General features: G+C 42.0%; 1 protein-coding gene across 1 annotated transcript in view; it reads left to right on the top strand.

Moving 5' to 3' along the window:
• Window positions 1-252: 252 nt before the first annotated feature.
• Window positions 253-26712, top strand: part of CCDC30 (coiled-coil domain containing 30) — a 2524512-nt gene continuing 2498052 nt past the window's right edge. The window contains exon 1 of the mRNA XM_044060442.1: window positions 253-1627. The gene's annotated coding sequence lies outside the window, so the exon portion shown is untranslated. The remainder of the gene's footprint in view (window positions 1628-26712) is intronic.

Here is a 26712-nt window from a genome sequence, read left to right as displayed (position 1 = left end):
AATAGCAGCAGCAAAAACATAACATTATGAGACAGTGCCGGCAAAGTTACGCTTTGCCTTACCTTTCTTTCTGCTGGAGAAAGATGAAACACACGCTGCTCTTAACCTGAACCTCCAACAGATTATATAAAGCACATTTCAATGGTTAACGGAAAAAAGCACTAAATAGAAATAAATGTAACAATCATACAACCGAAACTTTTAGTGACAAAATAAGTCTAAAGAATAAACGTTACAGACAACTCACCCTTTTGGTTTCCCCATTTTTCCAGCGTATTGTATACACGAAGAGCAATGTGTTTCCGGTTCAGCAATAATAGGCATCCGTCTTTAAACAGAAATATAAGCTAGTTATTCATCCTACATGTAACTAGACCCAAACACTCACACACAAACTTATTTTTTTATTAATTTTGTAAAAGGCGAGATATGCTGTCAACTGAGTAGCAAAGGTTGTTTTTAAATTACGCTAACTTATGATGTATCATCTGGCTGTGAGTCGAGATTTAGTCAATTTATCCAGCTGTGTAATAATGTTTTAAGTGCATATATCTGGCTCTCCTCTCCCATTGATAATGTCGAGTTTTAGTTTAGGCCAATAATGGAAACATTTCAATATGTGGGAATGTTTTGGACTCTACTCCAAACTGGACACGTCCACGTGGATTTTCCAATCAATGAAATAAAAAAACAAAATATTCGGGAATGTTTTTCGCGAGGGAACAGTTAGCTGAATAAACTATTCCTTTAGCTTTCTCGGGTGAAATTCGTAGCTTCCTATAACTGTTTTCTAAAATATTTTACGGAACTTGAAGGGTTTCTTTCCTACAGTGAATTATTCAGTACTATAAGTACATGCACGATTTTGTTTTCTTCTCATTATTTCCTATATTTTGCCATTATGTATTCAACTAGATACTCATTCCCCCAAGACTTCGAGCGGGTGGTACACGCCGTTGCTTTGGTACCTTATGGCCTCAAACTATTTGTTGTTGCTAATGCCGGTTATGGTACGTTCGGGAGTGAATTTAATATCTAACGGTCTGTACGAGGTTGTTTAGGGATGTTGGAGTGGCTGTCCTGTGAACGGTATAGAACAAGTTTCGGTTAAATGCTTTACAGTTTTGGTGTTTGGCCAGATACATTGAGTAGTGAAAAAGCGGGGATGTACGTTAGAAGTAGAAATACTGTCAGTCGAAAGGGAAGATAGACAACTGGTAACAACGGCGTATGGAAGGACCGTAGCATAAGTGAAGGTGCAATCGCTGGAGATCGACAGTCCTTATTCCTCAGTAGCTACAAGCACCCATCAAAACGTTTTTCTCTTGTTAATTAACTAAGGAGTAAACTATGCCCTTTACTCGTTTTGTTGGCATTTCGCCCAAGACAAATGGCTCAAACAAAAGAATGCAATCCAGCGGACTTGAATAGTGTCTAATACTATATTTAATTCAATGTACTCTGTATTAATTTAGTTACTTGTGTTGTCTTTACCCTGAAATCTCATTTCTGTGATACTTTCTGGTTTGGATACTTAAATCGTACGATTGTTGAAGAAAATCACCCGTGGCACTTGTCATTTTCTTTTCAAAATACAGTGTTACCCCTGAACCTTTTTGTTCTTCTGGTAAGTGCTCCACGTTAATCTTTTGCAAAGTTTTGATATTATGTTGTATAAGGATGTAAAAACAATTCGTGTGTAATATGTAAGAATTTGGCGTATGTTTAGCTTTTGCTGCTTTATGTGCATCCATATGGCGAGAAAACTTTGTTAATGTCTGCTGGAAATCTTATTAATGTTGTAAGCCTTTACTGCATGTGTGCCTCAAGTTGTAGCTTGTACAACCATGTTGCTGTAGTTTATTGTATAGTGTCCTAAGTTTGTATAGCTAGGCTGAACAACAACTAAACCTCTGTAAGAGCCTGAAAATATAGCCCATAGTTTTCTTGAATTGGAGTGGGAGCTTATTCCATAAGCTGGACATTCTTGGTCAAAAAGATCCAATTATTAAATAATCTCTGATAATAGTGTGCTGTAAAGTTAGGTCTGTAGAGTTGCTGCTGGTGACATTACTGTTTTTTTTTTTTTTTAGAAGACTCCAAGCAGAACTGGGTCTTTCTTAGGCTTGTGGCAAAGTAGATCTCAACAGACAGGAGTTTGTAAGAGATGGTTCATAGGTGTGGACTAGGCTAACATCTTTTTAAGCCTAGCCATGCATGCCAAAATCTCTGACAAGTTTTTGGTACTCTTAGTAGTGTATGGAGAGGCTTGAGAGATGAAGCATTTGGGAGATCAACCGTTTACAAGCTGCTTGTGTCCATTAAAGATGTAGATGCTAAACCAGGGGTGAATTTCTAGTTCCCCATCCAGATGTCCAAGTCACAGTTGAATTTGGTTGTGGAGGGACTGTGCCACAGAAGGGATAGGTATTGGGTGATATTGCAGTGTACTGGCTCACCAGATGTGCATTAGCAAACCCCGCCTCAGCCAGTTGATGTCAGTCTGAAGTAATGAATATTCATTAGGATATGGTTCTCAGCTGAATGAATATTCATTCTTCAGTCATCAGCATGCATGAGGAATTGGGTACCCCACATTTCTAAAACTATTGGGGAAAAAAATTGAAATTAGTATTCTGCGTACCCCGTGAGCCAGTACACTACAACATCGCCGACTTTCGTAGTAAAGACGTTATGAGCATTCCAAATGCATACAGTTAGTTATTGTATGTAAAGTCCGTATTTTTTAATTCTGATGTATAATACTCTTGAAGTACTGTAGCATGATAAAAATGCTGAATTTCTTTGGCAACAGCAGTACACATCTGCAATTGAGGACAAATGTGCACATTTAGCAGCAAACAGCAGGCACACCTGCATCTAGTATTTCTGTACCCTGGACAGATGTCTTCAGCGGAGCTCCTTAGGTTTGCCAAAGTGAGATGTGGGTAATATGGATTTTTTTTCCAAACTTTTCATGCATGTATGTGATCCACTCATCACTGGTACTAGAAGTCTAGATTGTGGAAATCATTTCCTTCTGCCACATGTGACACCATCACCTAATAGGCTACTAAGCGTGTCTTAGAAACAGTGCTTCTGTTCTGAAATAACAGTAGCATTTTTTGTGTCTTTAAGTTACCATACATCATTCTAAGTGACATTCTTGCTTTCAATTGTTTTTTAATGTAATTCTTGACAGTAATGTTAAATTAGTGCAAGCCATATTTACATAGCACTCAACCCTCAAGCTCCAAAATGTGTAACAGTAACTCTCCTAATGTGGAACAAATGGGCAAAATGTGGAACACATACTCATGGCTTAATAACAACTTGAACTGGGAAAGTCATAGGATCGTTAAATATGCCTGCATTTACTTGTCAATTCATTAAAAGATCCTAACACTGAATGTGTGACAGAGCCTTTCAACGTGGAACTTCCAGGAACATGAACTTTTTAAGACCCCAAATAAGGTACATTCCTCATAATAAGGTACACTTGAGAGGTATGCATATTTATTTCAGATACTACGATTTAGGTATGGCACTATGATTCTGGTTCTCCAGTTTAGCTGTGCTATTCTTATAATTATCTATTTTCTTTATAAACTCAGACCTGGTTAAGGGGCATAATTTTATGCATGATGTCAGCGGCTAATATGCATGGCATGCCAATCATACCTCATTTCATATTATGGTTTGCTTGTCAGTCACCCTGGCCACACCTATCCTGCGCAAAACTGAAGGTGAACCCGTACTCTACAGCCTCGCCAGGTATTGTTAAGGTTCACAAATAAGAGTGAGTTGGTGTAGTTCTGAGAAGTTTGCAGTGGAGATGACAGTGGAGTCATCTGTGTAATGGATGACTGAGCCTTGATACAGTGTAGTGTGGAAGTTATTGATAAATATGCTAAAGAGAAGTGGACCTAAAATGGACCCTTGAGGAACACCAGTGGTGGTTTTTAGAAAGGGGAGTAAAAGTTCTGCCATTTAGTTAATTGTTGCCTGCTAGTGAGATAATTAATGAACCAGTTTAGAGTTTGAGGTGAGGTACCTATGTTAGAGAATTTTGTTAGAAGGAGAGAGTGGGATATAGTATCAAAAACTTTAGAAAGATCAAGAAATAGTGAAGATACAATTTTACCAGAGTCACCGGCTTGGTTGACAGTCTCCATGAAGGATATGAGGGCAGTGGTGGTACTATGTCCTGGTCTAAATCCATGTTGGGTGAGTGAGAGGATGTGGTTGAGTCAGATGGTGAAGAAGTTGAGAATGAATACATTTTTCCAGAATCTTAGAGATGGATGATATTATAGCAACGGGGCAGAAGTTGGTGGTGTCTATGTTGGGGAGGGGGCTTGTGGGGGGGGGGGGGCTTGTGTAGAGGGAGAATATAAGCTTTTTTCCAGATGATGGGCATATAGGATTCTTGGATAGATCTGTTGAGAAGTATGCTTATAGGGTAAGCGATTGAGTTGGCTGAGATTTGCAGGTATTTGCAATTTGCTGGTATACCTTTTTAACAAATCGTACAGTTTTTAAATATTTGATGTCCTCATATTTCCTTTACAGTTCTGTAGTACTACTGCACGAAATTAATAAGTTTTGTGCAGTAAGACAACATGACATAATCCGTTAGACTTGATTCCTCATTTGATACAGGGGAAGTAGCTGGAAGGGCCATGGGTCTCCCCATTAATATCTCGTAGGAGTTCAATCTCCTTGTAGTATTTAATGTACTCTTCATATTCATTAGTGCTAAGGGAAGTGCGTCTGGCCATCTTTCAGCACAAATCTTTAAAATATTATTTTTAAAGGTCCTATTGACTTTAATAATCCAGATTACTGTGGATGGTTGGGGCAGTGAAGACTCAATTTGGTATATCTTGCATAGCTCTCTGGTCAGTTATAAACATGTGTTCCCTGATCACTGTTGATAGTACAAGGTACACCAAATCTAGGAATACATTCAAAAAGTAGTTTTCTAACAGCTGTCATAAAGTCTGCCATATGACATGGGTAAGCTTCCACCCATGCAGAAAGCATGCAAACCACCTCCACTGTAAAGTGTAAATTACAAACCTTTGGCATCTGGAGAAAGTCCAACTGCACATTAACAAAAGGTCCCTAAGGTGGTAATAAGCATGCAGCTTTAACATTCAAGTTTTTGCTAACATTATATGTTAGACACACTGTACAATTCTTCTTCTTCTTCTTCTTCTTTCAGCTGTTCCAGTTAGGGGTTGCCACAGCAGATCACCTGTTTCCATTTCTTCCTGTCTTCTGCATCTTGCTCTGTCACACCAACCACCTGCATGTCCTCTCTCACCACATCCATAAACTTTCTTAGGCCTTCCTCTTTTCCTGTTACCTGGTAGCTTCATCGTTAGCATCTTTTTCCCAATATACTCAGCATCCCTTCTCAGCACATGTCCAAACCAACGTAATCATGCCTCTCTGGCTTTGTCTCCAAACCTTCCAACCTGGGCTGACCCTCTAATATACTTATTCCTAATCTTGTCCACCCTCGTCACACCCAGTGCAAATCTTAACATCTTTAATTCTGCCACATCCAGCTCAAACTCCTGCCTTTTTGTCAATGCCGTTGTCTCCAACCCATATAACATAGCTGGTCTCACTACCCTCTTGTAGACCTTCCCTTTCACTCTTACAGGTACTCATCTGTCACAAATCACTCCTGACACTCTTTTCCACCCACTCCATCCTGCCTGTACTCTCTTCTTCCTCTCTTCCACACTCACCGTTACTCTGAACTATTGACCCAAAGTATTTAAACTCATCCACCTTTGCCACCACTACTCCTTGCATCCTCACCATTCCTCTATTCTCCCTCTCATTCACACACATATATTCTGTCTTAGTCCTGCTGACCTTCATTCCTCTTCTCTCTAGAGCATATCTCCATCTCTCCAGGGTCTCCTCCACCTGTTCCCTACTCTCACTACAGATCACAATGTCATCTGCAAACATCATAGTCCACAGGGACTCCTGTCTGATCTCGTCTGTCAACCTGTCCATCACCATTGTAAATAAGAAAGGGCTCAGAGCTGATCCTTGATGTAACCCCACCTCCACTTTAAACACGTCCATCACTCCCACTGCAGACCTCACCGCTGTCGCACTACCCTCGTACATATCCTATACCACTCTTACATACTTTTCTGACATTCCTGACTTCCTCATACAATACCACAACTCCTCGGTACCCTGTCATATGCTTTCTCCAAGTCTACAAAAACACAATGCAACTCCTTCTGACAGTTTGTGTACTTCTCCATCAACACTCTCAGAGCAAAGATCACATCTGTAGTGCTCCTTCCCGGCATGAAACCATACTGCTGATCACTAATCATCACGTCCCTTCTTAACCTTGCTTCCACTACTCTTTCCCATTACTTTATGCTGTGGCTGATCAATTTAATCCCTCTGTAGTTACTACAGCTCTGCTTATCACCCTTATTCTTAAAAACCGGTACCAAAACACTTTTTCTCCATTCTTCAGGCATCCTCTCACTTTCCACTAATCCATTGTACTTCATGATTCACTATCCCTACATCATCCAACCTTCTCTCCCTCTCATTCGCTTCATTCATCAACTCCTCAAAGTACTCTTTCCATCTCCTCAACACACTCTCCTCGCTTGTATGTTTCCCTCATTATCCTTTATCACCTTTACCTGCTGCACATCTTTCCTAGCTCGGTCCCTCTGTCTAGCCAATCGGTACAGGTCCTTTTCTCCCTCCTTAGTGTCCAACCTTTCATACAACTCTTCATATGCCTTATCCTTAGCCTTTGCCACCTCTCTCTTTGCCATGCACCTCATCTCCTTATACTCCTGTCTACTTTCTTCATCTCTCTGACAATCCCACTTCTTCTTTGCCAACCTCTTTCTCTCTCTGTATACTCTCCTGTACTTCCTCATTCCACCACCATGTCTCCTTGTCCTTCCTTCCTCTGTCCAGATGTAATACCAAGCACTTTTCTAGCCATCTCCCTTACTAGCTCTGCTGTAGTTACCCAGCTGTACAATTATTAACATACTGAAATATCAAAGGGGAGACATGGGGGACATATCAACATCTGGTAATTTGATGAACTAATGCTGTCTTACCTGCATGGGCTGGTAAATGATATGCCCTTACCAGGTAAGGTAACAAGGAGGCAGGTGCCGCCAGTTAGCCATCCTGATGTCGCCATAACCCATCTGCGGATTTACTGCATCCGTCTTTAAGACACCTTTGGGCTTTTCCCTGTCATACTTCAGCTTGGAAAGCTAATACTATTTTAAAATTAAACGCATCGTCCCTGTTAAATTCTTGCAATAACATCACATGTGAATTTGCACAAAGTTCTTCTACAACTTGCTTAGCAGCTTGGTATGCTAAATTATTTTCCTTTGAAACAGTATTTATAACCTTCTCATGGCCACTACATTTAAGTGCCGCTAATTCTTTCGATAACAAAAGAGAATCTTAAGAGAACTTCACAAAAAAGAACTTTTAATCTGTTCATAGGTGTGTACTAGGCTAATGGCCCTGGAGCCTTTACAAGCCTAGACCATAGGATTACCCTGGCATCGTGCCACCCAACTTTAGTTTCCAGTGCCTCTGTCGAGTAGAGCCACTGGCATGATCCTCGGGGTGAATTTTCTATTTCCCATCCACTCATCAAGATTTGTCTTGAAGAGGGCCAGCGAAGTACTCTCTTTGGCATATATGGGAAGTCTATTCTATAGCATGGGCAGTCTCTGGGTTATGAACCTGTCCCTGCAGCAGTTTCTGTTGATTGTGGTAATATGGTTGAGGTCTCTAGAGCGTGTGGTGCGGAGGGATTGGGATTCCTTTAGATGTAGCATTTCTAACAGAGCTGGGTCAGACATGGCTTTGTAAGTCAAGCAAAGATTGCGTCTAAGTAGGCAATATGAGACAGAGAGTAGTTGGACTTTTTTGAGTCTGTCCATATAGGACAAGTGTTTAAGGCCTAGGATCCTATTTGTGAGGTATTTTTGCAGCCTCTCCAGTTGTTGCAGGTGTCTAGTGAGGTACATGCCAAATGGGGCATTGTACTCTGATTGGTCTAATGAGGGAAGACTATGAGCTCTCTCTTTCTGGATGCAAAAGCCCTAGTAATGAGATGTTCCACATAGAAGGACTTTCTGACCACAGTGGCAGTGTGGTGGTCAAAAGAGAGGTTGCTGTCGACCCTTGTTCCCAGATCTCTTATAACGCCTTCTGTGTTCAGTGGACTACCATTGGTGTGGTAATTCATGGAAACCGGGTTTTTCCCAAAGGGGATGACAACACATTTTTTGGCATTGAGCTTAAGGCCATGCTTCTGACACCAGTCGTTGGTCTCAGTGAGGCCTTTCTGTAGGATGTCAACATCATTTGGAGAGTTAATAATGGCTCCCAACTTGCAATCGTCTGCAAACTTTGTCAGCCAGAACACCTTCATGTTGGCCTGGACTTCTGAGAAGTAGATACCAAACGGGAGAGGACCCAGGACTGATCCCTGCGGGGGGGGGGGGGGCTCCACTCGTAACTGGTCAGCAGTCTGACTTGGAGTCAGCTACTTTCACACTGTGGGTTCTATCTGTGAGCCCGTTTGCAACCCACCTAGTGATATAGGGGTTGATGCCTAGCTTAATGAATTTTTCTGTGATTTCTGAGTGAGGAATGGTATCAAAGGCCTTGGCCAGATCAAGGTAGGCTGTATGAACCACCTTCCCTTCTTCCACAGCTCTGGTGACTGACTCAAAGAAGTTGACCAAGTTGAGCAGGCATGATCTACCCTTCACAAAACCAAACTGTTTCTACTGAAGTTAAAAATTCTGTCCGTTTCCAAAGATGCCAAATCATGTACTACACCAAAAGCATAGAGCCTGTCAATGTAGACATTGGCAACTTTGTCTTTGGCTAACCACAAGCCCTTTGTTGAGCCACTTACTCAGCTACCTGGGTAGAATGTACGCTCTCTACTCTTTTTGTTGAAACAAAACACCATTATTGGTGCAGACAGATGTTCCTGCAACCAGATTTCCATTTCAAATTTTTTTTTTTTCTTCCCACAAGAACCATCCACAAATGGGTCCAATTCAGCGCTCGGTATAGGAGTGTCCTTTAGGCCTTTCCTAGGCGAAAGCAGATAATTAGTCACACACACAATCATGCTCTTCACCATCCTCAGCAGTAGGTAACAGATTGTGCAGGCTTTAGAACAGGACAGTGTATGGGAGAAATAGATGGATCAGAGAGAAGAGCATACCTCTCAACTGTCCCTGATTTTGACTCCCATTTTAACTCTGTCCCTCTTAATCCCTCCTAAAACTAGTGACTTTTGGAGGAAAGGTGGTGAATTACACTTAATGAATAATGACAATAATTAAGAGTTATAAACTTCTTTTACTTCAGAAAATGTGTATTAATTCATATGCTCTGATTCTGTCAGTTTCAAGTTAATAGCACTAATATTTTAAGTGTCCCTGATTTTTTTCTTGATTTGTTCCTGATTCTGTTGAAATTTGTCCCCAACTGGTTGAGAGGTCTGGAGAAGAGTAAGTTCATATTTTAGTTAGATGTGCAGTCAAGAGGGGTTGAGCTTTCATTTTAAGTAAGAGAGATGATACAGAATGAGGGATGGCCACTGTAAGATCATGCCTGAGCACCAGTGATTGCACAAGATCGAATAGAATGGCAGCAGCGGCCACCAGCCTTTAACATGTTGTAAATCCCTTTGCAGCAGAATCAAGTACTGTACTATAATAAGGTAATGGATGATACAGTAGCTGTCCCCATGTTATTGTGCAAGCACTCCCTGAGCAGATCCATTTCTTTCACAACAAATTAAAATTAAAGTCTTTCCATAAGCTGGTAAACCTAAAGCTGGGGCAGTAGTTAAAGCTTGCTTTAAATTCTGAAATTAATTTTCCTGTTCGCTATCGCAAAGGAGGGGCTCTGGTGTATCCTGTTTTAAAAGATTTTGTCAAAGGTTTAGAAATTTCTGTATAGTTAGAAATCCACTGTCTGCAATATCCTGTCATATCTAAGAAAAATGTAAGATGACACTGAGTAGTTGGACGTGGGGCTTTATCTATTGCCTCCGTATAAGATAGTAACATCTGCCTGCTACCCTGAGATATCAGATGACCAAGATAATGTACCTGAGATGACCATAGCTATAACTTTTCTCTTGACACCTTGTGTCTTTTTTTTTTCTTCAAGGATAATTAAAAGATGTATTGTATCCTGCTGACAAGAATCAGGTGCCGTTAGTAAATTATTTATATATTGCTCTAACACAGATCCACTTGGAAATGTCACATCTTCCTAATCTTTTTTTAGAATTTGAGAAAATAGAAGAAGATTTGGTGTATCCCTGTGGTAACTGTGCCCATGAATAATAATGTCCCTTATAAGTAAAGGCAAACAAACTGATTTTTAGGGTGGATAGGTATTGAAAAGAATGCTGAACAGAGATGTATCACAGAAAAATATTTTGCTTTAGGTGGTATGCAACTCAGTATTATTGCATTTGAAACCACAGGAAAAGCTGGTATGCAACTCAGTATTATTGCATTTGAAACTACAGGAAAAGCTGGTAATACTGCGCTGTTTACAGCCCTCAAATCTAGCGCAAACCTGTAAGTATCATTTCCTGGCTTCTTTACATGGGAATAGGAGTATTACAAGGGCTTTTAGCTGGCACTTTTATTCCTTGTTGTATCAAAGACTGAATTACAGATTTGATTTCCTGCTCTGCTTCTGGTCTCAGTGGATACTGTGGAACTCTAGAGGTTTATATGGATTCAATTTTGTTTTTACTGGTTCTGCAGATTTTAATATACCTACTTCATTAGCATGCTCAGCCCATAACTTAGCAGGTACCTGCTGCAGCATTTTTTCAGCTATCCATATGCCTTTAACAGTCTGTTCCTCAGTTTCTGCTAATACTTCCCCCTCTGATTCTTTTGGAACATCCAGATACACCCCTTCTGGTGTATAGTAAATTGAACAGCCCAGTCTGAGTAACAGGCCTCTTCCTAGTAAATTTACCAGTGCAGTGGTACTCGAAAGGAAAGAATGTCTTTCTTTAATCAGTCCTAAATTTCTACCTTAACATAGGGTTCGTTTTGATCTATTGGCAGCAGAAGATTAAGATTTATTTCTGATTTATTATTCTGACATGCTACTGTGATTTGTGACTCCTTCCAATTTGTGGAGGTGGTGAAGGAAATGCAGAATTGTTATAATCTGGCTGCCATTCAGTCCAGGTATCTTGGGCTCTCGGCATTCACTTGTGTGGGCATTCTCCTCTCGTGTCCTACTTCACCATAGTTGAAGCAAGATCCTTAGGATGAGGCAAGAGGGACACTGCCAGCCCATTGTTGCCAACCAGCTGTACCTTGTTCCCCTTGGCCTGCACTCTTACTAAATCCTCTAGCAGTTCCTGTCCCCCTTCCCCTGCCTCTGCTTCACCCCCTTGGGGCTTCTGTCTTATTTGCAAAGTTAATAGCTTATCCTCAGTATCCTTATACATTTTTCCTGATACTCAGTACAATGATTTGCAGCACTTAGTAAGGACTCCAGGTCCTTTCCCTGACAAGTCTGCAAGCACTTGCTTTATTTGATTTTGTACAGTGGCTTGCATACCCTGCACAAAAGCAGCTGCAGTAGCCTGTTTAGCTTATTCTTCTGGATCTGGTGTTCCTGAATGTCTAGCAAACACTGCTTTATGACAAATCAAATAATCATCAACGGCTTCCCTTTTATTTTGCTTACATGCCTGTATCTTAGACCAATCTGTCCTAACTTGACACACTTCTGTAATTTTATTTAAAAAACCCATCCTTTTAATTAGTTAATTCCTTGTGAGAATAAAATCTGTTCTTCCAGCCTTTTCAAGTAACTGTTTTCTCATTTCATCTAAAGCAACTACTCGAAGCAGCTAGTTTTAATCTGTCAAAGTAGGGCTTTAACATTTTTTTTGTAATTTTTAATTTCTTCTTAAACCTTAACAAATCTTTTGTAGTATTTGGAAAACCTTTGAACATTGTATGCAAATCAGCAGGTGTCCCAGGGAGATGAACACGCTGTCTATTAGTCCCGAATATTTCTAACGGGTGCTAAGATCCTGTCAAGAGGCAACAACCTCTTGTCCTACCCTGTCGTGTGAGCATGTGTGGGGACTGTGGGTGTATCAAATACTAGTGCTCCTGTTGGAGAGGTAGAGACTTGTTAGAAATGAGAAGAAGAAACAACCTCTCTGACTGCAAATGCCTGTTCTGACGATAAGGGTTGAAGAGCGAAACTAGGTTGAGCTGTAACAGTACTGCGCTGACCAGTTGTCCAAAATGCAGGGATCTGAGAAGTAGCAGAATTTTGTACAGGAGCCACCTGCACTGGTACATATGGGGGTCATGATGCAGTAGCTTCTGGAGAATTATCAGTCTCTCTTCTGAAATTTCTGTTTTTTGACCATCCCCAGTTTCTTCCAAACTTGCCAAGACAGGGTAAAGGAATCCCCTTTTACTGGTCTGTACTCCCTTCTTAACCTGTTTAACTTGTAGCAACTGCTTATTTGTATCCATTTTCCCTTTTAATAGCTTTTGTGTAGGAAGAATAACATACTACCCATTGTTCCCCACTTACCTTCATTTTATTTTCTTCCAAAATTCCCTTTAAATTCTCTTTTTTTATGATAAGTTCCATTTAATGGAAATACTTCACCACAGCAACTTTTAGGAAGCTGAAACCCCTTATTTACATACATACAATCTTCTTTTCATAATTATAATACATAAATATGCAGGTGTTCCCTTTACAGGGAGTTGATCCTGCCTGCTTAACTTCGTTTCCATTTTCCCTATTAAGACTTACTTTGTAGATCCTGGATCCTGGTAATTCAGAAAAGAAAAATGACTACATCATTTTCCACACCATTTAGGGGGGAAAGGATAGGGATTCTGTTTGCAGTGACAGAAGAAGGGTTTCAACCAGCTTTTACCTACAGCACCCCCTTGCTTTCGTCCAGGCATGTGCTCAAAATTTACAGCACCAGCATTGCAATTGGAATAACAGGGTGGATAAGTACTGTGTCCAGAACTGACCACTTTTTCAGACCCCCAGAGGGTACATTCACACAGTCACCCCTACGTCCCAACATGCTATGGGCTTCTAAACTTTATTTACCAGCACATACACATCTATGTCTTAACATGCTGTAGACTCATGGACTTGATTTAACTTTAACCTTTTATTTTTCTCTTTCTCTCTCCCTCTGTCTCGCTTTCTTTCTTTTCACTCTAACATTAAACACAAAACATCTCTCATGCCTCTTACCTTTTAGTCCTGAGGGTAACACCCTCGACACAAGGCACCTCCTTTTGTGTTAATTTTCTCTTTCGTTGTATTTTCTAAGGGAGAGAAAAAATTTCCACAAATCTATTTTCCCCATTTAGTCTAGCATGTTTGCACAACCTGGATAGTTAGGTATCTGAATCTCTGATTGTTCCATACAAAGCAGTGTGGAAGTCACAGAACTTTCTGTGCTGGGCCCTTGTAATTTATTCCTCTCTGCCCTGCAACAATACCAGAGTTCTAACTCAAAATCTGAATGTGCCAAATGGGTATTTTTCCATTAAACCCCTACCACTTCATCGTGCTGCACAGACTTGAAATAGCTACTTCATGCGAGGGTGAAGTAATATCGGCATTTTATTGGTGGTGTAGCTGAAGGTGGACGTAACACATCTAACACCAACCACGAGCCATGAATACAAGAAGTGCCCTGATCCTTATTTGATAAGCTGTGTAGTTTCAGTTAACTTTCTGTGTACCTCTTAGGTCACATTATTGGTTTGAAACTGGCACCCTAGTCACGGCCAGGAATGTGCCCAGTCTACGAAACACATTTCAAAATAATTTGTTATTGTGGAGAGTGCCCCCACCACAGTATTTGTCGCTGGCACGGTAATATGTCCTTCAAAAGGCAGTCATTGCAATGACAACACCTAACAGGAGTTCCAACCTCTGTCTTTGTTTGAACACCGGTAAGATTAATGTAAAAAAAAATCCAGCATCAAATAAATCCATAGACTATTCTCTCCCATCACAGCAAAAGAATAAGGACGGCCTAAGAACAATTATTACAGGAGACTCGCACAGTAAATCTCCATTGCCCTCAGTGAAGTCCTTGGTAGGAAAGAAAATGCAAATGCCACCAAGAAAATCACGTATAAACTCTTCTTAGGTAGAAATAAAATTGCAAAACATATTTAGTAAGGTGCCGCAATAATCACCCACTGTAAGGTAGGTATGTTCTCAGCTGTCCGTTATTTATTTTAACTGACATACTGTGCAGACATATCAAAATCCGCAGTAAAACACCAATTTACCTTGTTTTTGTATCTCAGTCAATCCAGCTTCTAGAGCAGTATGCAGCAGCACCAGTTAATGTGCTGTCCTTTTACCAGTATCTTAATCATCTTTCGGCTGTTCTCGTCAGGGGTCACCACAGTGGATCATCTGTTTCCATTTCTTCCTGTCCTCTGCATCTTGCTGTGTCACACCAACCACCTGCATGTCCTCTCACTACATCCATAAACTTTATCTTAGACATTCCCCTTTTCCTGTTACCTGGTAGCTTTACCTGGTAGTTTCATCCTTAGCATCTTTTTCCCAATATAATCAGCATCCCTCCTCGGCACATGTCCAAACCAACGTAATGTTGCCTCCCTGGCTTTGTCTCCAAACATTCCAACCTAGGCTGACCCTCTAATATACTTATTCCTAATCCTGTCCACCCTCGTCACACCCAGTGCAAATCTTAACATCTTTAACTCTGCCACATCCAGTTCTACCTCCTGCTTTTTTGTCAGTGCCACTGTCTCCAAGCCATGTAACATAGCTGGTCTCACTACCCTCTTGTAGACCTTCCCTTTCACTCTTACTGGTACTCGTCTGTCACAAATCACTCCTGACACTCTTCTCCATCCACTCCATCCTGCCTGTACTCTCTTCTTCACCTTTCTTCCACACTTGCCATTACTCTGAACTATTGATCCCAAGTATTTAAACTCATCCACCTTTGCCACCTCTACTCCTTGCATCCTCACCATTCCTCTATCCTCCCTCTTTCACACACACATATTCTGTCTTCATCCTGATGACCTTCATTCCTCTTCTCTCTAGAGCATATCTCCATCTCTCCAGGGTCTCCTCCACCTGTTCCCTACTCTCATTACAGATCACAATGTCATCTGCAAACATCATAGTTCACTGGGACTCCTGTCTGATCTCGTCAGTCAACCTGTCCATCACCATTGCAAATAAGAAAGGGCTCAGAGCTGATCCTTGATGTAATCCCAACTCCACCTTAAATGCATCTGTCACTCCCACCACAGACCTCACCGCTGTCGCACTACTCTCGCACATATCCTGTACTACTCTTGCATACTTCTCAGGAACTCCCGACTTCCTCATACAATACCACAACTCCTCTCTAGGCACCCTGTCATATGCTTTCTCTAAGTCTACAAAAACACAGTGCAACCCCTTCTGACCTTCTCTGTACTTCTCCATTAACACTCTCAGAGCAAACATCACATCTGTAGTGCTCTTTTCCGGCATGAAACCATACTGCTGATCACTAATCATCACGTCCCTCCTTAACCTAGCTTCCATTACTCTTTCCCATAACTTCATGCTGTAACTGATCAATTTAATCCCTCTGTAGTTACTACAGCTCTGCACATCACCCTTATTCTTAAAAATCAACACCAAAACACTTTTTCTCCATTCCTCAGGTATCCTCTCACTTTCCAAAATTTAATTAAACAATCTGGTTAAAACTCCACTGCCATTTCACCTAAACACTACCATGCTTCCACAACAGCCTTTCCATTCTTCATCCTCTTCATAGCTATCCTTAACTTCCTCCTTGCTAATCCATTGCACTTCATGATTCACTTATCCCCACATCATCCAACCTTCTCTCCCTTTCATTCTCTTCATTCATCAACCCCTCAAAATACACCCCCTCCCCTTCTGCTCAACACACTCTCCTCGCTTGTAAGTATGTTTCCCTCATTATCCTTTATCACCTTTACCTGCTGTACATCTTTCCTAGCTCGGTCCCTCTGTTTAGCCAATCAGTACAGGTCCTTTTCTTCCTCCTTAGTGTCCAACCTTTCATACAACTCTTCATATGCCTTATCCTTAGCCTTCGCAACCTTTCTCTTTGCCATGCACCTCATCTCCTTGTACTCCTGTTTACTTTCTTCATCTCTCTGACAGTCCCACTTCTTCATTAGACAGGTCTGAGGGAAGTCTGGGTATCATCCCAGACAAAAAGCCCTTCACATTAAATTTCGAGTGGCTCCAGTTGTCTTCTTTTGGATTTGTTGTTTTTTGTGGCTTAATTAATCTGGTTCCCACAGATACCTGACACAGTTGACTAATATTTTCAAACACAAATACAGCCAAATGTCCCTTAACTCCTTCAGCACTTAGTTCACCTTCAACTATCTGTCAGTACAAACAGAGAGAAAGCAACTGTAAGACGCTTGAAATTTAAAGCTACTATATCTTGCATAATCTTGTATCTATTTTTCCATTTCCCTTTGATTTAAACATATTATTAACATTTTATTTGACTCATTTGTGAAGAAACTTCAAGTTAAAATGTATTTTGTGAAGAATAAACATGTGCCATAACCTTCCATAACAGTATGTATAGCAGGTCCAATTTATATCGTCGGCAAGGTTTAAGATAGAGATGGAGTAGAGTGTTAGGTAGGAGATCCTCTGAATAAGCTGGAAATCTCATACTTCAGATTTTCTTGGTCCGGGATTATTGTATTTTAACAAATGAGCAATGTTCATAAATTCATAAGTGTTTACTAGACTAACAACCACAAGGGACTTTTTAAGCCTAGCTGTGCATCCCAAATCTCTGACAAGTTCTGATACCCTTAAGTGTAAGCATGGGCCTGAGAGATGAACCATTTACAGGTTACCTGTGTCCATTGGAGACATAGGTGCCAAACTAGGGATGAATTTCCATTTCCCCTTCTAATTGTCCAAGCTGCACTTGAATTTGGTTAAGAAGAAACCCTGCTTCACATGGGTAGGGAGCCTGTTCTATAGACGGGGTAGTCTCTGGGATACATACCTCTCTCTCTCTCCAGCAGGTCCTTTTTATATCACAGGCAAGGTTCAAGTCTTTAGAACAGGTAAATCTGGTGCTGTTTGTTTTGTGGATATGCAGGGGGGGGGCATCAGAGTGGGTCTGACAATGCCCTGTATGCCAGGCATAGATCTCCCCTCAAAAGCCTGTAGGAGACAGAATACAGGGATAGGGCCGTGAGGTGGTCTGCATACGACATTTTACTTACTCCCTATATTCTTTTAGTGAGGAACTTCTGTGGACATTCCAGTTGTTGGATATACCTGGTTAGGTACATACCAAAGGAGGCATTGTACTCAAACTGATGAATGCCGAATAATGTGGAACAATGACTTTCTTGGACTTAGATGCTGTACCTTTGTTTACAAATTGTGCAACATAGAATGATTTCCTAGCCACTGTAGACATGTGATGGTCAAAAGCTAGATTACTGTGTATCCCTAATTCCCTGACTTCTGGGTGAACTCTAAGGGGTGTGTTGTCAATATGATAGTTACCAGGTATGGATAACTTACCAAAGGATACTACTATGCATTTCTTGACATTTAGTTTTAGTCTGTGGCTGTGACACCAGTTGTTTGTCTGTATCAGCCCCTCCTGGAGAACATTTGTGTCAGTGTGAGCTTCGGTGACCGTTCCTAATTTGCAATCATAGGTTCATAGGCCCTGTGGCCTTTACAAGCCTAACCATAGGATTACCCTGGCATCATGCCACTCTACCTTAGTTCCAGTGCCTCTGTTGAATAGAGCCACTGGAGTTATCCCCGGAGTGAATTTTCTATTTCATATCCACTCATCAAGATTTCTCTGCTTGACATGTATGGAAAGTCTATTCCATAGCATGGGCAGTCTACGGGTTATGAACCTGTCCCTCCAGTACGTTCTGTTGATTGTGGTAATGAGGCTGAGGTCTCTGGAGCATGTGGTGTGGAGGGATTGGGATTTCTTTAGATGTAGCATTTCTAACAGAGCTGGGTCAGACATGGCTTTGTAAGTCAAGCAGAGATTGCCTGTAAGTAGGCAATATGAGAGAGAGAATAGTTGGAGTTTTTTGAATCTGTCCATATAGGACAAGTGTTTAAGGCCCTGGATCCTCTTTGTGAGGTAGTTTTGTGGCCTCTCCAGTTGTTGCAGGTGTCTAGTGAGGTACATCCCAAATGGGCATTGTACTGATTGGCCTAACGATGGAAGAGTAGAGGGAGACCATGACCTATTTCTTCCTGGTTGCAAAACCCTTAGTAATGAGATGTGCCACATAGAAGGACTTTCTGACCACAGTGGCAATGTGGTGATCAAAAGTGAGGTTGCTGTCAACTTGTGCTCCCAAATCTCTTATAATGCCTTCTGTGTTCATTGGACTGCCATCAATGTGGTAATTCATGGGAACCGGGTTATTTCCAAAGGGGATGATGACACATTTTTTGGCATTGAGCTTAAGGCCATGGTTCTGACACCAGTTGTTGGTCTCAATTAGGCCATCCTGTAGGAAGTCCGCATCACTTGGGGAGTTGATAATAGCTCCCAACTTGCAATCGTTTGCAAAGTTTGTTAACCAGAGTCCCTTTGTGTTGGCCTGGACTTCAGAGAAGTAGATAACAAACAGGAGAGGACCCAGGACCGAACCCTGTGGGACTCCCATCGTGAGTAGTCGGCAGTCTTACTTGGAGTCGGCTGCTTTCACACTGTGGGTTCTATCTGTGAGTCAGTTTGCAACCCACCTAGTGATGTAGAGGTTGATACCTAGCTTAGTGAGTTTCTCTGATTCCTGAGTGGGGAATGGTATTTAAGTCCATGGGCAGATCAAGGTAGGCTGTATGAACCACCTTGCCTTCATCCACAGGTCTGGTGACTGACTCAGCGAAGTCGACCAAGTTGAGCAGGGATGATCTACCCTTCACAAAACTAAACTGTATGGGATCCAGAGTTTTGAGATTCCCTATATCCTTGTGTATTAGGTCCATGATGATGTGTTCCATAGCTTTGCATATCAGACTCGTCAGGTTAATGGGGCGATAGTTCCCAGGGTCTGTAGTCTCTCCTCCTTTGTGGCAAGGGATGACTTTAGCAGTGTTCAATTCGATAGGGACAAAGCCTGAGGTGAGGCTGTGATTGAACAGGGCACACAAGTAAGGTGCCAGTCCACTCTCTAGTTCATGTAGAACACAGGCAGGGATATTGTCAGGTCCCATAGAGCCTGTATTCTTGGCCTTGGACAGGTTCATAGGTAGGTACTAGGCTATTGGCCCTAGGGCCTGTACAAGCCTAGCCAAAAAGGTACCCTGGCTTTTGCCACCCAAGAAAATTATTTTCCTGTGCCCCTGTCAAGCAGAACCACAGAAGTGATCCCCGGGATGAATTTCCTATTACCCATCCAATAATCAAGATTTTTCTTGAAGAGTGCTAGTGAGGAGCGCTGTTTGACATAGGTAGTCTGTTCCAGAGTATGAGAAGTCTCTCGGACAGGAATCTATCCCTCCAGCATGTTCTGTTTATTGTGGTGACAAGGTTTAGGTCCCTAGAGCGTGTAGCTCAGAGATTTCTTTAAGTGGAGCATGTCCAACAGCTCTGGGTTTGACATAGCTTCGTATGTTGGGCAGAGATTGCCTCTGAGTAGGCGATATGCGACGGAGTAAAGCGGGAGTTTTTTGAGACGGTCTGCATAAGGGATCTGTTTGAGGCCAGTAAACCTCTTTGTGAGGTATTTTTGTGGCCTTTCCAGTTATTGTAGATGTCTTGTGAGGTACATACCAAAAGGTGCGTTGTACTCTATAATGGGTCTAATGAGTGAGGAGTAGAGGGGAACAATGACCTCCTTTTTTTTTTTTTTTTTTCTGGATGAGAAACCTTTTGTGATGAGGTGTGCCATGTAGAAGGATTTCCTGACCACTGTGGTGATGTGATTATCAACGGAGAGACTACTGTCCACCTGTGTCCCAAGGTCTCTTATCACACTTTCGGTGTTAAGTAGACTACTGCTTATGTGATAGTTCATGGGTGCAGAGGTTTTACCAAAGGGGATGACTGTGCACATTTTGGCTTTGCGCTTGAGACCATGTCTTTGACACCAGGCATCTGTCTCAGTGAGGCCCTTTTGTAGGATGTCCACATCATTAGAAGTTTCGATTATGGCTCCTAGTTTGCAGTCATCTGCGATTTAGTTGGCCAAAGACCTTCTATGTTAGCCTGTACTTCAGAGAAATAGATACCAAACAGGAGAGGACCCAGGACTGAACCCTGTGGTACTCCACTTGTCACTGGTCTGAAGTCTGATTTGGAGTCTGCTACTTTCACAGTGTGGGTTCTGTCAGTAAGCCAGTTGGCAACCCATCTTGTGACATAGGGATTTATCTATAATTCCAGAGTGGGGGATGGTGTTGAATGTCTTTGCGAGATCTAGATAGGCTGTGTGAACCACCTTACCCTCATCTATGGCTTTGGTGGCTACTTCAAAGAAGTCTATCAGGTTTAGGAGACATGATCTGCCTTTTACAAACCCAAACTGTGTGGGGTCCAGAGTTTGGAGATCTCCAATGTCTTTGTTTATGAGTTCCTTGATGATATTTTCCATGGCCTTGCAGTCTAGGCTCGTCAAGCTAATGGGGCGGTAGTTCCTGGGGTCTGTTGTGGCCCCCCCTTTGTGGAGTGGGATAACTGTCGCGGTGCGCCATTTAATGGGCACAAAGCCTGAGGTGAGGCTATGATTGAACATGGTACTTAGGTGGGGTGCCAGTTCATTCTGTAGTTCATGTAGAAGGCAGCCTGGGATGTTGTCAGGTCCCATGGATGCTGTGTTCTTGGCTTTGGAGAGTGAGGTTTTTACCTGTGCAGCCATGATTACAGGAACTTTGCATTCTTCCGGTATAAAGATGGGCCCTTTAGGGGGGGGTGAGAGGGGGTGAAGTTATCAGTTGTTTCTGTGTATTTAGTGTCATTGTGCTGTAACTCAGAGCAGATCTGAGTGTTGCCATTGAGATACTTGATATAGCTATAGAATGCTTTGTGGTTGTCTTTAGAATCAGTGGCAATTTTGTTTTCATAACTAGCTTTGGAGGATTTTATGAGAGATCTCAGCTTCTTACTGAGGCTGACCAGGGAGTTCCTCCAATCGTGGGATTTTACTCTTTTTTTGCAATAGTTTCTTTCTTCTGTTGTAGAGTTTGTTTATGGCAGAAGACCACCAGATTGGCTTCCTTTTTTTGGAGGATAGCATCTTTGTTCTGTTAGGGATAGCATGATCCATGCACTTGTGTAAGTGCTTATAAAGTGCATTTGTGTAGGATTCCGCAGTCGTACCTCTATTGTCCATCTGCATGGATGTCGTGAAGTTTGCCACTTCTGTCTTAAGAAGCATGAAGTTGGCTTTGGAGAAACTTTTTACAGTTTTAACCTGTGCAACAGTAATAATGGGTGCCTGGCAATTTACTGGTATTGTGATTGGTCCTTGGGGGGGGGGGGGGTAAAGTTGGCACTGAATCTGTCGACCAGTATATTGGCAATATCTGTTGGCTTGGTATAGGAGGTACCATTATGCAGTAGCTCAGAGCAAATCTGGGTATTGCCATGGAGATTCTTTACATAACTGTAGAAGGCCTTGTGGTTGTCTTTACTATCTGCTGCAATTCTGTTTTCATAGCTTGCTTTAGAGGATTTGATGAGGGATCTCAGCTTTTTGTTGAGGCTAATAAGGGAGTTTTTCCAGTTTTGAGATTTCACCTTATTCCACATCAGTTTCCTCCTTCTGTTGTAGAGTTTGTTTATGGCAGGGGACCACCAGATTGGCTTTTTTTTTTTTTTTTTTTTTTTTGGAGAGCATCTTGGTTCTATTGGGTATGGCGAGATCCATGGATTTATGTACGTGTTCGTACAGTGCATTGGTGTATGATTCGGCGGTCATGCAAACCATTCTCCATTTGCATGGGTGCCGTGAGGTCAGCCACCTCTGTTTTTAGGAGCTCAAAGTTAGCTTTGGAGAAGTTTTTCATGGTCGTTACCTTTGGGGGGGTGGGGTGGGAGGGATGTGCATCTCCAAGATCATTTAGTTTGTGGTCAGATTTAACCAGGGAGGAGCTGACTATTGGTGTAGAGCAATGGTTGCCCATGTTAATGACCATGTCAAGGATGGTTGCTACCTCTAGTGGGGGTAAGAACGAGCTGGTCCAGGGCATTGGGATTATTGAACTCCAGGAAATGTTGGGCAAGTGTATTGGTACATGAGTAGTTTTCCCAGTTAATGGAGGGGTAGTTGAAGTCACCTAGTATGAGAATGTTGGGTTGGACCCTTATATTCCAGGGTGCTTAGGAATGTGGAGTGTGAGTCTTGGGACATGGTTTAGGAACCTATAGCAGGCTACAACTTGAATCTGCTGTCTTACCCAATGTTAGCTGCACCTGAAGTATCTTTGATATGTTATGTTGGGTTACCAGTCTGGAGGTGTGCGCATCCTTTATGAATATGGAAACACCACCGCCTTTGTAGCTTCAGCCCATGTTCTGGGGCAGAAAGGTGTGGAATGAGTTATAGGCTGGTACAGTAGGGGTACTTTCTGCTGCCGTGAACTGGGTCTCTGTTACAGCACAAATGTCTATGTCCTCCATTTTAAGGAGTGCTTCGAGTGAGTGCATTTTTGAGATTTAGACTTCTAGCATTGAGCAGCATGACCCTCAGATTGCATTTGTTTGTAGCTGTTCAATGGTAATTTGGTCTTTGTAACACCGCCTAAAAAGGCACTATAGTGGTGGTAAGAGCCTTGGCCAGTATCTGGAAGCCCAGGGTTGACAGATGCAGTCTATCTCTGGCAAAACATTGAGGTCTGTCAACCATGTCATCCCAGGCAGACAGATACTGGATCCCCTTAGAATGACACCAGAAACTTAGCTAGTTGTTGAAATCGATCATTTTCTGCTTGTACTGTGGTATAAACCCGCGGTAGTGGTGCTGCGGTAGCATTGTCGCATTCGATTCTCAGCTAGAGCGTTTTCTGTGTGGAGGCATGTGTGAATGGGCGTGCCTTTGTTGAAGGTTGTGTGTCAGGGCTGGTAACTCAGCACGTAAAAATCCACTACCAAACATTAGCAGACCGGAGTTCTGCTGTGGCGACCCCTAACCGAGATAAGCCGAAAGACACAACAACTGTGGTATCATTCTGGGTGATGGTAGGATGCTTCTCAGGACTAGGGTCATGCCCACCTGGGCTACTTTATCCAAGAGCTCCTCCATGTCTCTTTTTATGTAGTCCAGGGAGGTACGTCTCAGGTCATTCACACCCACATGTACAATGACTGAGTTATATTTGTACCTGTTGTTGAGGAACCTGAGTGTGCACGTTATGTGGCGGATCCTGGTACCTGACAGGCAGCTGATTGTTACTTTCTCCTTATTCAACCTAGTGAGTGGGACATCAGTGTGCCTCACTATCGAGTCAGCTGTGACTAGTGTGTTGGGCATGCTGTTTTGCCTTAGGGGCTTTGGTTGAGTGGCACACTGTTTAGGAGAGTTATGTGTCTCGTGATTAGTGCTGTGTTGTGGTGGTCATGTGTTCCTGTCTTGGAGGTCTCTGCTGTTTGGGTAGATTTTTATTGAGAGACTCCGCGAAGGTGGGTGTGTGGTTTGTGTTTTATGCGAAGGCAGTGCTGGTGTGTGTTTTGGAGGGCTGTGTGTTCCATGTGGTATGGTGCAAGTGTTGACCACCACCTCTTGACCAGCTATTTCGGTCTTGGCTGAAGAGTGCGTGGCTTCCAGTTTGGATATATAAGTGCATCTCTCGCAAGTCTTAAGTGTTGGGAGGCAAGAGGAGAGGGTTATCTGTGTACATGAGACAGTTACTACATTGCCTCAGGATGCCAGAGTTCACCAGGTTAATAGGAGCACAGGAAACTGACCTTTAGACATGCCTGGAGGGGTGGGCATAAGTACTGGATCCGTTTCCTTGTAGAACGTTTAGTGCTGGTAGCACTTTTGTGTGCTACAATAATTGCTACAAGAAGTGCTAGACTAGTAAGCTAGTAAGAGTGCAGGAGAGGCAAGAACTGGTAGATCTAAGGGAAAATTTGAAGAGTAGACTTTGGCACAACTCAGAAGCTTACAAAAATAGTCCTGGATACAGCAAGTCTGTATCTTGGCAAGACTAGTTACAGGAGAAGCGGAAAACGAGCTCAAACACAGGCTTTTAAATGAGCTCAAACACAGGCTTTTAAACCAGAAAAGTTGAAAGACAAGGAAAAACTGCCAAAACGGCCAATAAGCTACAATTTCTGGGCCAGAAACCACTCCTCTTGTGGTAGATAGGCTACCTAGTGCTTACCACTCCCACTGATAAGCTAGAAGTCTTTCCTACAATACAGAAAGGCTTGGGGGCTCAGAAGCTTATAAACAGTCTTGGATACAGCAAATCTGTATCTGGAGTAGACTAGTTATAGGAAAGGTGGGAAACAAGGCAAATGTGGGCTTTCAAACCAGAAAGTTGAAAGGGATGGAAAAAAACGCCCAAACAGCCAATAAACCACATTTTTTAGGCCAGAAACCACTCCTCTTGTGGTAGATAGGCTACATAATGTTTTTACCACTCCCACTGATAAGTTAGAAGGCTTCCCTCCAACACAGAAAGGCTTGGAGGGCTCACAAGCTTACAAACAGTCTTGGATACAGCAAATCTGTATCTGGACTAGAGTAATTACAGAAGAAGCAGGAAACGAGCTCAAACACAGGCTTTTAAACCAGAAAAGTTGAAAGAGATGGAAAAACTACCTAAACGGTCAATAACTACAGTTTCTGGGCCAGAAACCACTCCTCTTGTGGTAGGTAGGCTACCTAGTGCTGACCACTCTCACTGATAAGCTAGAAGGCTTCCCTCCAACACAGAAAGGCTTGGGGGGGGGGGGGGGCTCACAAGCTTACAGTCTTGGATACAGGAAATCTGTATCTGGACTAGACTAGTGGAAACAAGCTTAGAATATATATATATATATATATATATATATATATATTTTTTTTTTTTTTTTTTTACAGAAAGGCAGCTAAAACAGCACTGAAAACTATTCAAGTGCAGTGCAAGCTAGCACACTTGAGTGTGTAGCAGTATTGGAGCAAATACAGTTTAAATTCAGTTTATTCAAACTGTATTCTGAACTGAATTCAATTATTGTTTTATTCAACTCTTAAAAAAAAAAAAAAAAAAAAAAGTGCCAAAAAGTTTAATATTCAGCTGAGAAGCACACTCAGTCAGAACACAAGGAGTTTCTGGCAATTTTTTTTTTAGTGAAGCGGAAAGGACGAAAGCAGGAACAGAAGATAATTCAAGGTTAAGAACCCAAGTAGGTTGACCTTCTCAAATGTTCTCTCTGTATTAGGTAGATTGAGCTAACACTAGACTGGAAAGTGTGTCCCAGATCAAATTTACAGTATGGGTGGGCAGCTGCAAAGCCACCAAGTACAAGAGCAAGACACCAATAGGGAGGGCAGGTGGAAAATGATTACAGCTACTAGCTGTAGCCACTAAATGAAAGTTTTAAACAGATAAAGGATCAAGGAGACTCTAGAGAATCATTTTAACTGCAAACAAGTCCGTTATATGATGCCTGACTAGAACACAGAAACCTCACAAAAAATGCACAGAAAAGCACAGTCTCACAAACAGAAAATACAACTCTCAGTATGTAAAAGCAGTTAAGTAATTCAGTAAAAATGCAATTAGAGTAATGAAACAATCCTAGCAATGAAAACCAGTTAAAACAGTACTCAAATGCAGTGAAACAGTAAAAAAGCTTTATAACAGTGCAAAATGTAGTAAATTAGCTGTATAGCACAGTTATAAGCGGTAAAGAAGTGCAATTCAATTAAATAAATGTAAGAAATCACTTATTCTGCTTTTGGAATCTTAAGGAATTTCTTCTTTGTCCAGTTGATGAATCACCATTCCACAGCCTGGTAAATACAAGCAAGAGCCCCTTGCAGACGCAGAGTTTATATACCAGAAAGGATGGAAGAATCTAGAAGCTCGAATTACTACCTAGTCCTACTAGCCCCTGCTCTTACACCAATCACTCATGCTAGAGAAGGTCAGGAAACCCTGTTACTCTCAATAACAAAGAAGACAAGACACTCGGCAGAAGACAGCTGCCAGAAATGCATGAAACTCGACAAACAAAATGACCAGGCCTGGACAACAACAGGCCTCTATCTAGACCTGAGTAGAACACAGAAAGAGCACTCACAGACGGAAAATACAAGTCTCTGTATAAAAAAGCAGTTTACAGTTTAGTAATTCAGTAAAAATGCAATTATAGTAATGCACACTATTACAATATAGTCAAGAGACCACTGATGTTGGCCTTGACTTCTGAGAAGTAAATGCCAAAAAGGAGCAGTCCCAGGACTGATCCCTGAGGGACTCAACTTGTGACAGGCCTCTTTGTAGAGGTGGACTCCCCAATTCTGACTTGAGTCCTGTCTGTGAGCCAGTTGACTATCCACCGTGTGGCATACGGGTTTGTACCTAACCTCTTGAGTT

This window comes from Protopterus annectens, chromosome 2.part0 (assembly GCF_019279795.1).
Source record: "Protopterus annectens isolate FY-2018-M chromosome 2.part0, PAN1.0, whole genome shotgun sequence".
In the NCBI taxonomy this organism is placed as follows: Eukaryota; Metazoa; Chordata; order Ceratodontiformes; family Protopteridae; genus Protopterus; species Protopterus annectens.
The sequence above is the reverse complement of the archived record's forward strand: the minus strand, read 5'-3'. Positions and strand labels throughout refer to the sequence as shown.